Genomic DNA, 19,497 nt, shown 5'->3' on the forward strand with positions numbered 1-19,497 from the left:
TTCCTAAACATAACTCTGAAATCTCTAAGACCAATCTGCACTTACTTTTGTGGACAGTCCAAATTTTAGAATTTAATTTAGACAGTTGTCCTTTTAAGGTTATACTGGGGGAAACTGCCACACTACCTATATGGGGGGCAACTATTCCAGGCTACCAATGCTGGGGGCAACTACTCCAGGCTACCTATGCTGGGCTAACTAGAGACTACCTATACTAGGGGCAACTACTCTATACTGGGGAAAACTATGCCACACTACCTATATGGGGGGCAACTATTCCAGACCACCAATGCTGGGGGCAACTACTCCAGGCTACCTATGCTGGGCTAACTACAGACTACCTATACTAGGGGCAACTACTCTATACTGGGGAAAACTATGCCACACTACCTATATAGGGGGCAACTATTACAGACTACCAACAGGGCCGGCCTTAGGTTTCACAGCGCCCTGAGCAGAACCAGATTTTGGTGCCCCCCCCCCCCCCCCCCAAATTCATCCTCTTCGCGTGTGAGCGCACCACACACATACACTAATGGGGGGGGGGGATCTGCTGCCTAAATACACTAAAAGGGGATCTGCGACTGTAAGACTAGTAGCCTAAGCCTATATACACTAAAGGGGGGGATCTGCCTACAGTAAAGGTTAGATAGGTAGCTGCCCCCAGTATAGATTAGATAGGTAGCTGCCCCCAGTATAGGTTAGATAGGTAGCTGCCCCCAGTATAGGTTAGATAGGTAGCTGCCCCCAGTATAGGTTAGATAGGTAGCTGCCCCCAGTATAGGTTAGATAGGTAGCTGCCCCCAGTATAGGTTAGATAGGTAGCTGCCCCCAGTATAGTTTAGATAGGTAGCTGCCCCCAGTATAGATTAGATAGGTAGCTGCCCCCCCAGTATAGGTTAGATAGGTAGCTGCCCCCCCCCCCCCAGTATAGGTTAGATAGGTAGGTTCCCCCAGTATAGTATAGATAGGTAGCTGCCCCCAGTATAGGTTAGATAGGTAGCTGCCCCCAGTATAGGTTAGATAGGTGGCTGCCCCCAGTATAGGTTAGATAGGTAGCTGCCCCCAGTATAGGTTAGATAGGTAGCTGCCCCCAGTATAGGTTAGATAGGTAGCTGCCCCCAGTATAGGTTAGATAGGTAGCTGCCCCCAGTATAGGTTAGATAGGTAGCTGCCCCCAGTATAGATTAGATAGGTAGGTGCCCCCAGTATAGATTAGATAGGTAGCTGCCCCCCCCAGTATAGGTTAGATAGGTAGCTGCCCCCCCCCCCCAGTATAGGTTAGATAGGTAGGTGCCCCCAGTATAGGTTAGATAGGTAGGTGCCCCCAGTATAGATTAGATAGGTAGCTGCCCCCCCCCCCCCAGTATAGGTTAGATAGGTAGGTGCCCCCAGTATAGATTAGATAGGTAGCTGCCCCCCCAGTATAGGTTAGATAGGTAGGTGCCCCCAGTATAGATTAGATAGGTAGCTGCCCCCCAGTATAGATTAGATAGGTAGCTGCCCCCCAGTATAGATTAGATAGGTAGCTGCCCCCCCAGTATAGGCTAGATAGGTAGGTGCCCCCAGTATAGATTAGGTAGGTAGGTGCCCCCCCCCTCCCCTCATACTGGAGGGGGAGCTGCGGGGAGGGCAGCCCGACCTCTCCCTCCCTTCCTCTCCGGGCCACCCTCCGTGCTCCCCCCTCCGTGCTCCCCCCTCCGATGCAGACTGCAGCAGAGCCAGAGAGAACAACTCACCTCCCTGGTTCCGATCGCCGGCGCCTCTCACGGTGTCTCATTTGCCGCTTGTCTCCTCTTGTACATTGTCACTGATACACAGTAAACTTCCTGTTAAGTAGGAAGTTTAGTGTGCATCAGTGACAATGTACAAGAGGAGACCAGCGGCAAGTGAGAGGCGCCGGCGATCGGAACCAGGGAGGTGAGTTGTTCTCACTGCTGCAGTCTGCACTCTGCAGGGGGGAGCACGGAGAGCGCCCGGAGAGGAGGGAGGGAGAGGACGGGCTGCTCTCCCCGCGGCTCCCCCCTCCATCACGGTGGCATCATTCATGTTTGCCCCTTATCACCCCCAGCAGCGGCACGGGGGGGGGGCGTAGCGAGACGGACACAGCCGGGGCGCAGTTGCCAGCTTCCAAATTAAAACACATGCGGCCAGGCGGCAGGAGCGCCCCCTGGAAGCCGGCGCCCTGAGCGATCGCACAGGTCGCTCAGGTCAAAGGCCGGCCCTGACTACCAATGCTGGGGGCAACTACTCCAGGCTACCTATGCTGGGCTAACTAGAGACTACCTAATACTAGGGGCAACTACTCCATACTACCTATACTGGGAGAAATCATTCCAGGCTACCTATACTAGGGGCAACTACTCCTGCTACCTATACTGGGGGCAACTACTCTATACTGGGGAAAACTATGCCACACTACCTATATGGGGGGCAACTATTACAGACTACCAATGCTGGGGGCAACTACTCCAGGCTACCTATGCTGGGCTAACTACAGACTACCTATACTAGGGGCAACTACTCTATACTGGGGAAAACTATGCCACACTACCTATATGGGGGGCAACTATTACAGACTACCAATGCTGGGGGCAACTACTCCAGGCTACCTATGCTGGGCTAACTAGAGACTACCTAATACTAGGGGCAACTACTCCATACTACCTATACTGGGAGAAATCATTCCAAGCTACCTATACTAGGGGCAACTACTCCAGGCTACCTATACTGGGGGCATCTATTCCAGACTACCTATATTTGGGGCACCAATCCAAATCGGGGGTGCACATCCACACAAGTTTGCCTCATGCACTGGAGGCAGAGGATCCACTTAACAACCAGGCTACTGGTATATTGTTTAAGTAAATGTGGCAGCCTCCATATACCTCTCATTTTATTTGAACTTGAACTGGCCACAAAAGTAGCTTTCTCAAAGACATCAAGGACTCTTCTTATCACTTTTTCTATAACTGTCCACTACTGTAATATCCACATTAATTTGGATTCCCTAAACATGATACATCTGAAATCACCAAGACCTATCTGCACTCACTTTTGTGGCCAGTCCAAATTAATAAGTTGTCCTTTAAAGTATTTCTTTCTGTGTTACTGTGTTTACTAGGTATTTTGAAGGAATACTTTGTAAAAGAAGTAAGTGTTATATTTATTCTTCAATTTTGAGAGTAAAAAATTAGTTTCCTCAGTTTGGATGACTGTTTCTTCCATATATCACACATTTATTTTGTACAAGATTCGTGAGATTCGGGATTTGAAAGGTTCGAGATATTCGAGAACCTTTTCAGATTCGGATTCGGATTCGGATTCGAAAAAATTGTGGATTCGTCCCATCCCTAGAATAGACCATAGCCTCCAGCCCAGTGTAAGCGGGCTGAAAAAGCAATGTCCTGGGTGAGAGAGGTTGCTGGCAATCCTCAGTGCCCTAGTGCGCAGTCTGGAGCTGTATAGGAGGGCCAGTGAGGGGAAGGGCCTACCAATGATCCTCTCCACTGACCCGATGACCCTATGCAGTTTGTGCCTGCCACCATACCAGACCAAGATGGAAGAGCAGATGATCGATTCAATGGTGGCAGAGTAGAAACTTGTCAGGATCTCTTGGGTCATGCCGAACTTCCTCAGTTGCCAGAGGAAAAAGAGCCACTGATGGGCTTTCTGCTGGGTGACCATGATGTTGAGCCACCAGCTGAGCTCACTGGAGATGGTGGTGCCCAGGAGGCGGGCGCAGGGTACTCTAGCCACCTCAGTGCTGTCGATGTAGATTGGAGGTGGGTGTGGGCAAATTTCCTGAAGTCAATCATCAGTTTGACAGTTTTTGCAGTATTGAGCACTAGCCTGTTCTCCTTGCACCAGTGACAGATCCTCTCCACCTGCTGACAGTACTCCTGAAGGTTGTCTTTGGTGATGAGGAAGACAATGGTGGTGTCATCAGCAAACTTAATGACCTTGACCGAGTCTGCCATCGACCTGCAGTTATTCGTATAAAGGAAGAACAGCAGTGGGGACAGGACACAGCCCTGGGGTGCCCCAGTGTTGGTGACCATTTTTTGTGAGTAGCTGGTCCCCAGCTTAAAGACCTGGGTCCTATTACGGAGGAAGTCCATGATCCAATGGCGCAGGGTGGGATGAACCCCAGGTATGGCAAGGTCTTCCTGGAGAATACATGGGCAGATGGTATTGAAGGCCAAGCTAAAATCCATGCATGGCATACATGTTTGGTCTGTCCAGGTGGTCGTAGATGTGCTCCAGGCCGATATTTCTGGCATACATGTTTGGTCTGTCCAGGTGGTCGTAGATGTGCTCCAGGCCGATATTTATGGCATACATGTTTGGTCTGTCCAGGTGGTCGTAGATGTGCTCCAGGCCGATATTTATGGCATTGTCAGTGGATATACTTGCCCTGTACGTGAATTGGAAAGGACCTAGCAGAGGCAAGGTGGGGAGATTAAGGATAGATAGGACCACCTTCTCCAGGGTCTTCATGATGACCAATGTCACAGTTCTTTACACAGAGGGAGTAATTGCTTGCTTGGCAGTTGTTAAAAGCCGTTATTTCCAACAATGCAACGAGGTTCACAGACTGTAAACTGTCAGGACTGTGGTCTTGACATCACACTATGGAAGGGGTTTCACCACAATATTAGCCACACAGACCCCCTGATCCTCTATTCAATAAAAGGTGAGGATTTCTCCTGTGAACAGGGGTATCGGCTACTCATTGGAATTAAGTTCAATCCTTGGTTAAAATTCCTCTTTAAAGACTTCCTCCCAATCAGCAGCTGATACCCCCTTTTCTGATGAGAAATCTTTACCTTTTCTTGACTAGACCATTCAGGGGGTCTGTATGGCTGATATTATGTTAAAACCACTCCTACAGTATGATGTCAGGAGCTTGGTGGACATGTCTAGCTATAAAGAAATAACCTTTTAGCCTATCGCATTGTTAGGGGGTGTGATTATAGATAATGGCAGTTGGGGCTGTCTTGTTTTTTTTCATGTCTGCCAGTTGTAAAGATGATTACATGTAGGCTGATTATGAACAAATTAAATTTTGATCTATGTTTTTCAACTTCTGTTTTTCAACTTCTCACTTTGCAATTAATTTATTTTTCCCCTTTTCGCTTTAGTTGCTCTTGAAGGCTATAGGGTTATTGTGAAGTGTAGGGAAGGAAAGCTTTGTACATTTCAAGCACCCTTGATGTGCTGCCATCCCATTATTGTCATCAAGTCAGAGCAAGAAGCATTAGACAGCAGTCATGTTCACTCTCATTTTACCTCCCCAGGTGTGTAATGGTTATCAACTCAGCCAACATCACAAATGACAGTTCAACTCTCAGTGTTCTGCTCCCTTCCATTGCATTTTCTAACTGTTCTAGTTGTTGTAGAGTTTTCAAACCTCTTATTGTTTTATTTGCTGCTTTTTTAAGGCCACTGTCAACAGCTCTGAGTGATTTGTGGTTGAGTGTTGGTGTGGAAACTGGGGCAGTGCCTTCTCACTTAGACATTTGGTTGAAGAGAATAAAGGTGCCCATACATTTGTAAGATGGGGCAGCAGATTCAATTATCAGATAGAACCCTCTCTGATTGAATGTGATCAGAGAGGGATTTATTGCTGCCACACATTTGGAAACAGATTTCCAATATTTGCAACATGGTATATATCGGGAATCTATGGAGCTGCGTCTGTCTGCCAGGCTCCACAGATCTCCCCCCATCTATGTGTAGCCCCTGCGCTAAGCAGACTGCTGGCCCAGCTGTCCGCTGACACACCTCCTCCTGTGTCCCCCGTCTTTCTCCATTGCCACTGAGGGGCTTGTAATCCGTGACCCTGCTAATTGTACTGGCGTTACGTACATGCAGTGGGGGTCACGTGGTACACGCGCCACCCGGCAGCAATGGAGAAAGACACGACACACAGGAGCAGGTGTACTGGCAGACAGGTCACCCTGCAACACTCTGCAAAGCCCTGTACATTCACATATTACATGGGGAGATCAGCCAGAGGTCCATTGGGTCTGTTGGTCTTCAGGAAATTGAATGTGGCTACCAGCGCACTCGACTGAGCCCTTTTAAGTGAGATCTTACTAGCATGCTTATGCATGATTATTTTGATTGATGATTACAGATGGAAATTGATCAAAATTATGTTGAGGTGGCCACATTGTGGCATCGATCTCTGGCAGATTTGATCATTATGATCGAATCTGCCGAACATCAATGGCGCAAATTGAATAATATTTGCCCATCTTAAGAGCGATTAATTTTTTCTTTGACTAACCATCTCAGACTAACCATGTGTTGAAGTACATTTTCAAATTATATATGTAAACTGGACACCTGATTATGGACAGTCATGAAAACCTGATACCTTTTATAGATTTGCATCTTTACTTTAAAATGGTCTCTAAGTTCCATAATAAAATGTTTTTTTTATTTTAATCATCAGCATTGAAGTCCAATATGCCTCTTATACACGCATAATACTTAACAGGGGAACTGATACCATCTGGCTTTGGTAGGCAAGTACAGCCAAGTGGCCCTTGGAGGAGAGTGAGGGGGAAGGAGGCATGTCAAAAAGTGGGTGGTGCCATAGACATCAAATAGTGTGTCAGAGTTCCAGTGACCGAGCTTTTCTGTGCTCACCGGCGTGATTTCTGATGTTTAGTGCCCACAGTATATCCTCAGTTTAGTAGCACTTACTAACTGCTAATGGAGGAAGGTAATGTTCTTGGAAGTTGTTGTTTAGGGGAGATGGAGCTGTACAGGGCCCTATTAGCATATACCAATGGATCCAAACCAACCTTTTAAAAGAATAAGTGGACCGGGGGAAATTTTTCCCTGCCCCTGGGCCAGTCCTCCCGTAGTTTTTATCCAGAACAGGGGCATGCCAAGTATAAAGTTAACCCTTCCTCTCTTAGCCTCTGTCTCTGATGATAAATGTATATACATACTGTATAGATTTTCTCAAATATGGCCATTATATACAACTAATATGCTGTATTTTTCTCAGCAGAAAAAAGCTACAGTAATAAATTCACCATTTTTCCTTGGATCTGCTGAACTGCAGAAGGAAACAATAGCAAAAGATATTTTAGGTAGCGAGAAACATTATATATTAATGTATTAACAAACGCTCATGCCTCTAGAGTGCTGTTCTGTTTCAGTGCCATATTGCTTGCTGTTTCAAGCCAGAGGCTTCTGGATTAGCATCGTGATGAACATTTTAGCTGCGTGGCAGAATAAGCTAAAACCAGTTCCATAAAGCAGATAATCCCCTGGTAGTCTACATACAGTTTGTGAGTGTTTAGCAGAGTTATTGAAGGGTTGTGAGACTTCACGCCAAAGTTGTAAGCAAAATATATCCAAGCAGGATGTGCTATGGACATTACGCATTGTTTTCAGCTGAAGGTAGCACTGTATAAAACTATTCATGTGACCCAGGATGTGCATTGAAATACTGTGTGTTGTTTCACAAAACCAAACAGTTCCCTATTTAACCCCATTGTATATGTGTTCTGTTTTGTAGCTCCTACACAGAAAATGTGGTGTTACCTTTCTATGCAGAATAATCTTACATTATCTTACATCAAAGACCTTCATGTTTATCACTGAGGGAAATAACTGTTGTATAGCTTTAAGCTACCCATACGTGGATCAATTATGGCCAAGCCCAAAGAACACTGTTTAACTGGAATACGAACCGATAGTGATTGGCTCCAACACCACATAGACCCGACCCACGCACAAACACGCCCCTCATCATCAGGAACATACTGTCCTTTTGGAGCCCCCTCCTCTAATGAGAGGAGTAATGCCATTAATTCTAGACCATTTAGTGTTGTTATAACTTTAAATACATCTATCATTAGAAAGCTATTAAGCCTACAGTCTTGGCTTTCTGATAAAAATGTTTTCTGGTGGTAGTTTTCTGGTGGTAAAGCTGATTCACAAGTGTTCTGGCTCTGATTACCTGCATATGTGTTTCATGTGTCTTTTTTAGAAGGTACCGTAGTTAAAAAAAAAACAAAAAGCAGCCTTTGTGGCCTCGATTCATAAAAAGCAGTGCGATAAAAAAAAATCTTGTCGGGAAAATACCGCACTCGGTATTCTCCCGGTCTGTGTGCTAATTCATAAAGATTTCCCCAGCTGCCTTTGAAAATCGGTAAATTACCGCAGCCCATTGAGTGGTAGAGTAGAGCAGTGTGGCAATTCTCTCTTTTGCCCTGCACAAATGACTCCACAAATGACTCAGACAGATGACTCGTACAGACTTTTCCTGCCTGCACAAATGACTGGCACAAATGACTCAGATAGATGACTCGCACAGACTTTCCCTGCCTGCACAAATAACTCACTCAGATGACTAAGAAAGATGACTAACATAGACTTTCCCTGCCTGCTCAAATTACTCACACAGACGGCTCTCTGGCTCTCTCCACAGATGACTCAAACAGACTTCGGCTCTCTGCACTTTGCATTCACCAGAGGTGTCGGTCACTTGTTAACGCCTCACCAGAGATGTCGGTAACTATCGTCAGGCTTACCGCTTGTTGCAGGCTTTATGAATTGACATTTGCTGACAATTTACTGACATGTGTTGGAGGTAACTATAGCCAAGTCGGTAATTTATCTCCCTGGTCGGTAATGTCAGCTTTTCATGCGGTAACAGCCTTTATGAATTGACACATTGCTAAGTGGTCGGGAAAGTCTGCTGTTTTCAGCATTACCGCATGAGGTAATGCTTTATGAATCAAGGCCTATATCTCTTACACAGTCGGTATACCTTAAAAAATTCTTGTGCTTGTCAATTAGATAATAGACAAAAGGTTCCTTAGAAAAAAATGTTATTCTTCTCTGTTCAAAATCAGGAAATATGCACTTCTTCATAGTTGTGCTTTTTTATCACCTTTTTTTATTATTATTATTATTTTTATTATTTTTATTTCTTCATCTGCAAATCCATTACCATAACTGGCGCAATAAATTACATCATTACTGTTAGACAAACCTCCTCCGACTTAGCAAATTATCCTACCACATTTCTAATCTTCTAAAAGTTCTCTTGGACAGATGTAGCTTAGGTGATTGCCTCAGGAACTATTGCAGACCATGTTTTTTGGCTATCTGCCAGGCAGCCTGGTCTTTTCCATGGGGCATTATTACTCTACTTCATGATTTTTACTTTTCACCAATAAAGGTATTTTTACACTTCACCAGTATAATGCATTGACTTATACTGTATATACACACTCTCTAGTCCTACACAATTAGATCTAAATACAAATGGATATTTGATGGCTGGTGTAATCTACATTTGGCAATTATACGGCAGTTTAATTAGTTAATATATACGTATACAAATGGTATTTTAGTACCAGAATTGTTTTATGCCTCTGACTTACTCCCTTACTGCCTGAAGAAGCAGAATCTACCTGCGAAACGTGTCACAAAGTGGAGTGTACTCCAATAAAGATTGTGTTGATTTTTCACTAATTAGACCATTCTTGTCTTCTGTTGGGAAGTAACTCCACCACTACCTCCCATTTAAACTGTTTTTAGTGTAGTTTATTCTTTTTAGAGTTTTTATGCAATTTGTACGTTTCCATTGGGGAAATTGGGATGAGCCAAGGCATACCCCACAAACACACCAGAGACAAGAATAGAATAACAATGTTTCAGTCATTATGGATCCAACACTATGGATCACCCACAATATCATTAATGTTATTCCTCAAATCTTCCTGTGCCCAGCTTGAAGAAATTTGCCCCACAATTCAGGATTGAGGAGGTTCCAAGTGTGAACCCCATTAAAGTGGACCCAAATTAAAAATACAAGATTTCAGAAATAAAATCTATTTTCTAAATTATAATAATAAATAGCAGCCTTTTTTCAGCTGCATGATGACAAATATAAAATATTTCAAATTTATTGGAGGAACCCCTCCCTTCCTTTCAAATTGCCGGGATTTTTCCAGCAAACTGGTGGAGTAGATGGTGTCCGGCAGTGGAGGAATTGCTAATGGCTGCCCCCAGTATAACCCTAGCTATGTAAAGAGAAGGGTAAAAAGCATGCACTGAAAAGATCATAGGTTTTAAGGAGTGTTTATTTATCTTTGTATGTGTCAGAGTGGTGCAACTAAATATTTTTAATTAAAAAAATGTTTGGTTTGGGTCCGCTTTAAAGTCCCCCTGATTTCTGGTATAGTCTCTGTACAACTGATGATTTTACACAGCAGGCAAATGCACCAAAGGAGTATTAGAAGCCTATCACAAGCCTGAGAAACACTGAGCCATTACAGCGGAAACTGCGGAGTGGTGAGAAGGGTCTATTCTATGAGGCTTGAAGCTCAGTATCAGCGAGATTTAAATCCTTACATTTATATCTTTGCTGGGTCTCCTAAACTAGCTAAAGTTACTACGGGTTCAAAAAGGTTAATTTCTAAAACGTCCAAATACATCACTGTAAGGTGGCACTGCATATCCTGCTTTATATGTCAACCATTTTTTTAAATACCTTTGTTTGTACACAAAATCTGCAGCACTGCAATACACTTTTCTAGAGATATGGCAGATTATTGAATCGTTTTCTTGAAGTGTGAACCTGAAGAAGTAGTAAACCTAGATTGTTAAAACAAGCTTGATTTTCCTCAGTATGCAGAATATGTACATTTTTTACAAAACAAAACACTCTCATGGGTTGTTGTTTTTGACGAAGGCTGTCATTCTGAGTTTTCAGAAAATTATGATTTTGGATGCACACATTAAAAAACCTGACCTCACCTGAGCTCACCTACCTCACTCTACTGGTCCCCCAAACTTGGTACCAGGCTGCCAGTGTCAGACTCCTGTAGGTACACTACTCCTACTTGTCAGGTATCCAAAGAAAGACACGGCTCACAACTGGTTACAGCAATTGCTTGTATTAGAGCAAACAGGTGAATTCACACCTGAGGAAGGGCCACGCCCAAAACCTGTATTCACCTGCTCCAATACAAGCAATTGCTGTAGCCATTTATGTGCCGTCTCTTTCTTCTTTCCATTAAAAGAAACTGGACAGAACATTAGGATGAATTTTAACAAAATGAAGAAATACTTATAGCCAAAGAAAAAAATCAAAGCGCAGTGCAGGCTGCAACTTTTCATCCTTTCATTATGTCCACAGAGAGTCCCTACAAGAGGTAAGGTACTGAAGTAGACCTTTCTCTAAGCACATTATTTCTAGTGCTACTTTTCATTCCTGTCAATATCTGGTGTCCAAATCTGGTGGGTCAGCTGCTTGAGATGTGCATTCACCCCTTGGGATTGCAAACCCATTAAGCTGGAAAGGAAGTGCTTTATGGATAATGGTGCTAAATGCCAGGCATTTTGGCTTTTTCTGTTTATCTCTATTTTTATTTATTTTTTTGAATTAGGGTTTCAGTAAAATAATAAAAAAAAATACCGTGTAACAATACGATAATTACCAGTGGATGCCTCATAGATACATAGAGCAAACAGTTTTTTTCAGATGCTTCAGATACTGGATGCCACGGGTAATTAATACCATCTGAATTTTCTAGACTAATCAATTGCAATTGCAGCAGCCTTGTTGAAGTAATGCAGCCTAATATTCCCAAGGTGTGAAACCTCCAACATATTCTGACCAAACCTGATTAAGTTCTCATTATTGGCCTCAATGTATCCAATAAGCAATCACTGCTGCCATTGCTGTCTCCGTGTTAATTATTTAAACTGTATCCAATTTAGCTTCAGAAATCAAAAGTCTGCATCTTCTTAATAACGTAAAAGTCGTCGGTTTGCTAACAAGTCTGATTAAATGAGATAGTGTATTAAAATCACAAATTTATAATGTACTGACTTTTTTATTTACTTTATTATTTGGCACTGGTACAGTCAGTGGCACATAACAGCAGCTATTTTAGCATCTAGCCAATTTAAAGGACCACTATCACAAAAAATTTAAATTTAAAATACACATACTTATATAAAGTACATTTCTCCCAGATTTAAATGCATTATAAATCACTTTTTTCCTATGTTTCTATCACTTACAGTAGTCAGTAAACATCTAACGGATCTGACAGGTTTTGGAGTCCTTCTCCTCATGGATGACACTCAGGGTTTTCTTTATTTTCAAAAGCCCTTATTGAACCAAAGTTGCTTTTCTAACTGTAAAAATAGTGTACAAATGAGTAGGAAGGCTGGTCAACATCTTTATATTGAACGGTTCCATAGAGTGCTATTGTAAAGAATCAAGGAGATACTGAGAATCTCCTATGAGGAGATGGACCAGTCCAAAACCTGTCATATCAATTAGACTTTTACTGTCTTTTAAAGTTTGTACATTTTTGTGATAGTCGTTAAGAGCCAATTCACACGGGCGTCTGCCGGTGTGTTGGCCAAATATTTTTCTACGAGCATGTAGAAAAACATTTGACATCTTCCTGCGGCTTTCAGCGGCTTCCGACTGGTTTCCTTCCAGCAGGGGGACATGGACATACAGTGGTAAGTGACTGCTTCAAGGGCGGCTGAAATGACAAGAAAAATTGGGATCTAAACATGGAGTTTGCTCAAATTACAGTAAAAAATGACAAAATACGGTGCAGGCACCACCTGTTAACTTGAGTTGGCAATGCTTTAACGGTGAGCGCCACAGCCAGTGATACACGACCCGCAATTGCCCATGTGAATTAGACCTTGAAGTAGAAAACCAGAATGATATAACTTTTTCCACGTCTTCTGCCTTCAGGTCAATGATGCAACCTGCTCAGTGGAGTATGGGAGTGGGTGTGGCTGGACTGCCATTCACCTTCCTGTTCTATGAGATATGCATGAATGAATAATAGTTCAGACCGTGGAATGCAAGCCCAGACCTAGCAGTGTATGGTGGTGGATAGGAGAACCTAACAGTAATTACGAGATTACCAAATGACAGAATGAAGTAAGGTGTGCTATTAATAGTAATTATTTCTATAATAATATTTGGGATATCAAGAAAACTAATATTTCTTGGAATTGTACTGTAAGCTTATTCAATTCATGTGGCCTTGCAAGTGAAAACATGCACAAGGTGATAAATACTGTATAGTATATTCTGTATGATGACTTTCCTATGCTATGCATTCGAAATCACTTGTTCTGAAAAGGTATATTACAGAACACTTGTCTAAAATCCCCACTGACTTATAAAGCTGCCTGGCAGCTGTGGAGTTTATGGAGTCAGCGTTACTTAAACAGTCATAAATAACTATAAATTGTTTGAACACAAGAAGTATAATTTATGTTCTTTATCTGCTGTTTGTATATTTTGCATTTTTCCCAAGTACAATCAGAGGTAGTAAATAAAACTGTAATAGAGTAATGAGCATGTCTAATGCTTGCTATTATATACAGTATAAACAAGTATAGAAGTAAAGAACTGTAAAGGCCAGAACCAAAACTGAATTAAACATTTGAGTACACCTGTATTCTAGATCTAGTCATTTAAAAGTGGTATTTATAAAGTTTATTTAATTTTGAGTGAATAATTAATTACCGAGCTTAAGGGAAAGCTGCCAGCTTTTGACTTGGGAGGCAGAGGCTAGGTAATGGTGGTGAGCTTAGACAAGGAACACACATCGGTATGCAGACTTCTCTAGTTCCCTAGAGCAGTGGTCCCCAACCTTTTTCGGGACGAGGACCGCTATCAGGACAAAACTTTTCTCTGGGGACTGGGAGGGGGGGGGAGGGGTTGACGGTGCGGTGTTGTGAGCATGGTGTGGGGGCGTGCGGGGTGGGTTTCCAAGGGGGGGGGGGTGCGGCGGCAAAATGATTTGGTGTGTGTAGGTACGTAGGTATAGTGATGGGCCGAACCTCCAATTTTAGGTTCGCGAAGGTTCGGTTCGCGAAAAAGTTCGCGAACCGCAATAGACTTCAATGGGGAGGCGAACTTTGAAAAATAGAAAAAATTATGCTGGCCACAAAAGTGATGGAAAAGATGTTTCAAGGGGTCTAACACCTGGAGGGGGGCATGGCGGAGTGGGATACACGCCAAAACTCCCGGGGAAAAATCTGGATGTGATGCAAAACAGCGTTTTAAGGGCAGAAATCACATTGAATGCTAAATTGCAGGCCTAACGTGCTTTAAAACATCTTGCATGTGTATACATCAATCAGGTAGTGTAATTAGAGTACTGCTTCACACTGACGCACCAAACTAACTGTGTAACGCACCGCAAGTTACCAGCTGTTTGTGTAGTGACGGCCATGCTGGACTACTGTGCAACATGGCGAGATTGCTCTTCCTCAATCAGTGATGTCAGGTAATGTGTGACTTCCTTATCAACTTTCCATGGCATTGTTAAAAAGCTTACGTTTTATTTTTAAATTACATTTTCTACTTGCTGTGTACTTGTTCAGTACCGCTACAATGAGAATCCTATGGAGGCAGGTAAGTCTGGCAATGTGACCCCGGGTAATGGCCGGGGAATGAGGTTTGAATCCGGTGTGGAGCCTGAGCAACGGCTACCACTACACATCCAAGGAGGGCAGCAGGCAGGCATGCACACCCGCCCCGAGGTAGTGACCAAAAATAATAATACAGGGGGAAGATTTTCGAGGCCCTGCTGTGTATTTGAAATGAATGTACTTTAAATCCTTTAACGAGAACCAGTTATGGTGGGCAAAGATGACACCACATTCCTTTCACGAGAATCATATGGAGGCGGGCAAGTCTGCCATTTGTGACCCCGGGTAATGGCCGGGGAATGAGGGATGGAATCCGGTGTGGAGCCTGAGCAACGGCTACCACTACACACCCAAGGAGGGCAGCAGGCAGGCATGCACGCCCGCCCTGAGGTAGTGACCAAAAATAACAATACAGGAGGAGGACTTTCGAGGTCCTGCTGTGTATTTGAAATGAATGTACTTTAAATCCTTTAACGAGAACCAGTTATGGCGGGCAAAGATGACACCACATTCCTTTCATGAGAATCATATGGAGGCGGGCAAGTCTGCCATTTGTGACCCCGGGTAATGGCCGGGGAATGAGGGATGGAATCCGGTGTGGAGCCTGAGCAACGGCTACCACTACACACCCAAGGAGGGCAGCATGCAGGCATGCACACCCGCCCCGAGGTAGTGACCAAAAATAACAATACAGGACTCAGGAGGACTTTTTGCGGCACTAATTGTAATGAATCAACTTTAAATCCTTTAACGGGAATCTGTTATGGAGGGCAAGTCTGCCATTGTCACCACGGGTAATGGGCGGGGAATGAAGGTTGGATTCCGGCCCGAAGTGGGAGCCTGCTGAGACCCATGCTGTAGCTGCCCTGATTGTGCTTTGCAGACCAGGCATCTGTGGTCAGATGGACCCTTGACCCAGCGGAAGACAAACCAAGTCGAAAGCATTTGCCAAGAATGTTTTACGGAGGGCAATTTTTTTGCCATTTTTTTAAATTGTTTGAAACTGTAGATGGTTGTATTTTTAAATTGTTTGAAACTATAGATGGTTGTATTTTTAAATTGTTTGAAACTGTAGATGGTTGTATTTTTAAATTGTTTGAAACTGTAGTTGGTTGTATTGCGTTCCGGAGTTGGAGCCTAAGAAACGGCTAACACCACACATCCAGGCAAGGAGGGCAGCAGGCAGGCATGCCCGCCCCGTGGTAGTGACCAAAAATAACAATACAGGACTCAGGAGGACCTTTTGAGGCCCTAAGGCTGATGTAGCTGAATGACAGAACAGTGACTGTCCAGCTGATCAAATTTTGTCTGACCACAATGAAACAACGACCTTATTATCTTTGGTGTGCCACCCCCACCCGAGACACTCATATAGCCGGTGGTCATTGCTTCATTGTGATACGCAAGCCCCTTCACCGCGGCAAGGTAATGATCACGAAGGGGGATGGGCACATGTACATGCCTTTTGTTTTGTTTTTTGCAGCCGCCTGCAGTTCAGCCAGAAAAATTAGGCAGGCATGTGCACGCCCCAGAAAAATTAGTATAGCGGCCGCTGCTAGCAGCGGCCTTAAAAATTCTGGAATCCGCCTAGAGTCCTGGACCCTGGTGGTGGTGGTGGAGAAGGCAGTCAAGCGGCCTGCAGGCAGAGATGCTGTGTGTGGGGACTGACTTAGTCTTCGGTCGTGCCTCATTCATTTTGATAAAGGTCAGGTACTGAACACTGTCATGACTTAGGCGACTTCTCTTCTCAGTGACAATGCCTCTAGCTGCACTGAAGGTCCTTTCTGACAGGAAGCTTGCGGCAGGGCAATAGAGAAGTTGTATGGCAAATTGGGACAGCTCTGGCCACAGGTCAAGCATGCGCAACCAGTAGAGCAAGGGTTCATCCTCGCTGCTCGCAGTCGCAGTTTGTACATCCACACTTAAGGCCAGGTAGTCGGCTACCTGCCGGTCCAGGCGTTGGTGGAGGGTGGATCCCGAAGGGCTACTGCGAGGCGTTGGACTATAGAATGTCCGCATGTCCGACATCACTCCGAGATCGCTGGAGCGTCCTGTCCTTGCCTGCGTGGACTGTTGAGGAGGAGAAGGATTACTGCCAGTGGTACCTTTATTGCGTTGTACTGTCACATCACCCTTAAATGCATTGTAAAGCATCATTGACAGCTTGTTCTGCAAGTGCTGCATCCTTTCCGCCTTGTGTTGAGTTGGTAACAGGTCTGCCACTTTGTGCCTGTACCGAGGGTCTAGTAGCGTGGCCACCCAGTACAGGTCATTGCCCTTGAGTTTTTTGATACGGGTGTCCCTCAACAGGCTGGACAACATGAAAGAGGCCATCTGCACAAAGTCGGATCCAGACGTACTCTCCATCTCCTCTTGCTCTTCCACAGTGACGTCACCCAACTCCTCTTCCTCCCCCCAGCCACGAACAATACCACGGGAACGTGGAGCAGCAGAAGCCCCCTGTGATGGCTGCTGCGGTTGTTCTTCTGCCGCCGCCACCGCCTCTTCCTCCTCCACAGAAACACCTTCCTCATAATCGTCATCCGAGTCTGACTCCTCTCCTTCCCCACACAACTCCTCTTCCTCCTCCTCCCCCCTCTGTGGTGCCGCAGGTGTCGAGGAAACATGTGGTTCGGATGTAAATCGCTCCCACGAATCCTCCCGCCGTAGCTGTTCCTGTTCCCGCTCCTCCACAGCTTCATCCACCACTCTACGCACGGCACGCTCCAGGAAGTAAGCGTAGGGGATCAAGTCGCTGATGGTGCCTTCTGCGCGACTCACCAGGTTGGTCACCTCTTCAAACGGCAGCATGGTCCTGCATGCATTTCGCATCAGTGTCCAGCTGTTGGGCCACAACATCCCCATCTTCCCAGATTGTGTCCTTCTACTGTAGTTGTACAGGTACTGGGTGACGGCTTTCTCCTAGTCTAGCAGGCGAGAGAACATCAGCAGGGTGGAATTCCAGCGAATCGGGCTATCGCATATCAAGCGTCTCACCGGCAAGTTGTTTTTCCGCTGAATGTCCGCAAAGCGTGCCATGGCCGTATAAGACCGCCTGAAATGCCCACACAACTTCCTGGTCTGCTTCAGGACGTCCTCTAAGCCTGGGTACTTTGAGATAAATCTTTGCACGACCAGATTCAGCACATGTGCCATGCAGGGTACATGTGTCAGCTTTCCCAAATTCAAAGCGGAAAGGAGATTGCTGCCGTTGTCACACACCACGTTGCCGATCTCCAGCTGGTGCGGGGTCAGCCATTGCTCCACCTGTTTGTTAAGAGCAGCCAGGAGAGTTGCTCCAGTGTGACTCTCCGCTTTGAGGCAAGACATGTCTAGAATTGCGTGACACCGTCGTACCTGGCATGGAGCGTAGGCTCTGGGGAGTTGGGTCTGTGTAGCTGGAGAGGAAGAGGAGATGGCAGCACCGCTAGAGTTCAACTGACACTCAGCCAAGGAGGAGGAGGTTGACAGCGAAGAGGATGTAGCTGGAAGAGAAGGAGAGGAGGTCGCAGGAGGCCTTCCTGCAAGCCGTGGAGGTGTGACAAGTCGGTCCGCTGCGCAGCCACGTACTCCCTTGCTTGCTGCCATCGGTCACCAGGTTGACCCAATGGGCTGTGTACGTAATGTAGCGGCCCTGCCCGTGCTTGGCAGACCAGGCATCCGTGGTCAGGTGGACCCTTGACCCAACGCTCTTCGCAATAGATGACACCACTTGCCTCTGAACTGCACGGTACAGTTTGGGTATGGCCTTTCGTGAAAAATAAGTGCGGCCTGGTATCTTCCACTGCGGTGTCCCAATGGCCACAAATTTACGGAAAGCCTCTGACTCCACCTGCTTGTATGGTAATAGCTGGCGAGCTAATAGTTCCGCCACACCAGCTGTCAGACGCCGGGCAAGAGGGTGACTGGCCTAAATTGGCTTCTTCCGCTCAAAGACTTCCTTCACGGACACCTGGCTACTGCTGTGAGCACAGGAGCAGGAATCGCTCAAGGGCAGAGGCGGTGTGAAGGAGGGTGGCTGTGAAGGTTCAAGGGAGAAAGCGGATGAAGACGATGCACCTGAAGGAGGAAGAGGAGAAGGAGGGTGGCTTGTCTTTTGAGGGGTGCTGCTTTTCCTCAGGTGTTCTTCCCATAGCTGTTTGTGCCTTTTCTCCAGGTGCCTTCGTAAGGCACTTATCCCTATGTGAGTGTTGGCTGGGGGAGATGAGGTGTTCTGTGTTAAATACTCAACCACATCCTCACAATTTTGGGAAGTGATGGCACGTGCCTTCTTCTGAGCACTGTACTTTGGGCCAGGTCCGCACGAAATCACAGCAACACCACCTCGCACAGACCTGCCAGTGCCAGGTGGCCTTCCTCTGGGTCTGCCTCTACCTCTTCCTCTACCTGGTTTGTCCATTTTGTCCATCTCGGGCGGGAAGCTAGGTATATGCAGTGAGGTGAGTTCACTCAACAGAAAAGGTAGATATGCAGTGAGGTGAGTTCACTCAACCCAAAGGTAGTTATATATGCAGTGAGGTGAGTTCACTGAACACAACAGGTAGTTAGATGCAGTCAGCTGAGTTCACTCAACACAAAGGTAGTTATATATGCAGTGAGGTGAGTTCACTCAACCCAAAGGTAGTTATATATGCAGTGAGGTGAGTTCATGGAACACAACAGGTAGCTATGTGCAGTTAGGTGAGTGCACTCAACCCAAAGGTAGTTATATATGCAGTGAGGTGAGTTCACTGAACACAAAAGGTAGCTATGTGCAGTTAGGTGAGTGCACTCAACCCAAAGGTAGTTATATATGCAGTGAGGTGAGTTCACTGAACACAAAAGGTAGCTATGTGCAGTGAGGTGAGTTCACTCAACACAAAGGTAGTTATATATGCAGTGAGGTGAGTTCACTGAACACAAAAGGTAGCTATGTGCAGTGAGGTGAGTTCACTCAACCCAAAGGTAGTTATATATGCAGTGAGGTGAGTTCACTGAACACAACAGGTAGTTAGATGCAGTCAGCTGAGTTCACTCAACCCAAAGGTAGTTATA

The sequence above is a fragment of the Hyperolius riggenbachi genome, chromosome 5 (genome assembly GCF_040937935.1).
Source record: "Hyperolius riggenbachi isolate aHypRig1 chromosome 5, aHypRig1.pri, whole genome shotgun sequence".
Lineage (NCBI taxonomy): Eukaryota > Metazoa > Chordata > Amphibia > Anura > Hyperoliidae > Hyperolius > Hyperolius riggenbachi.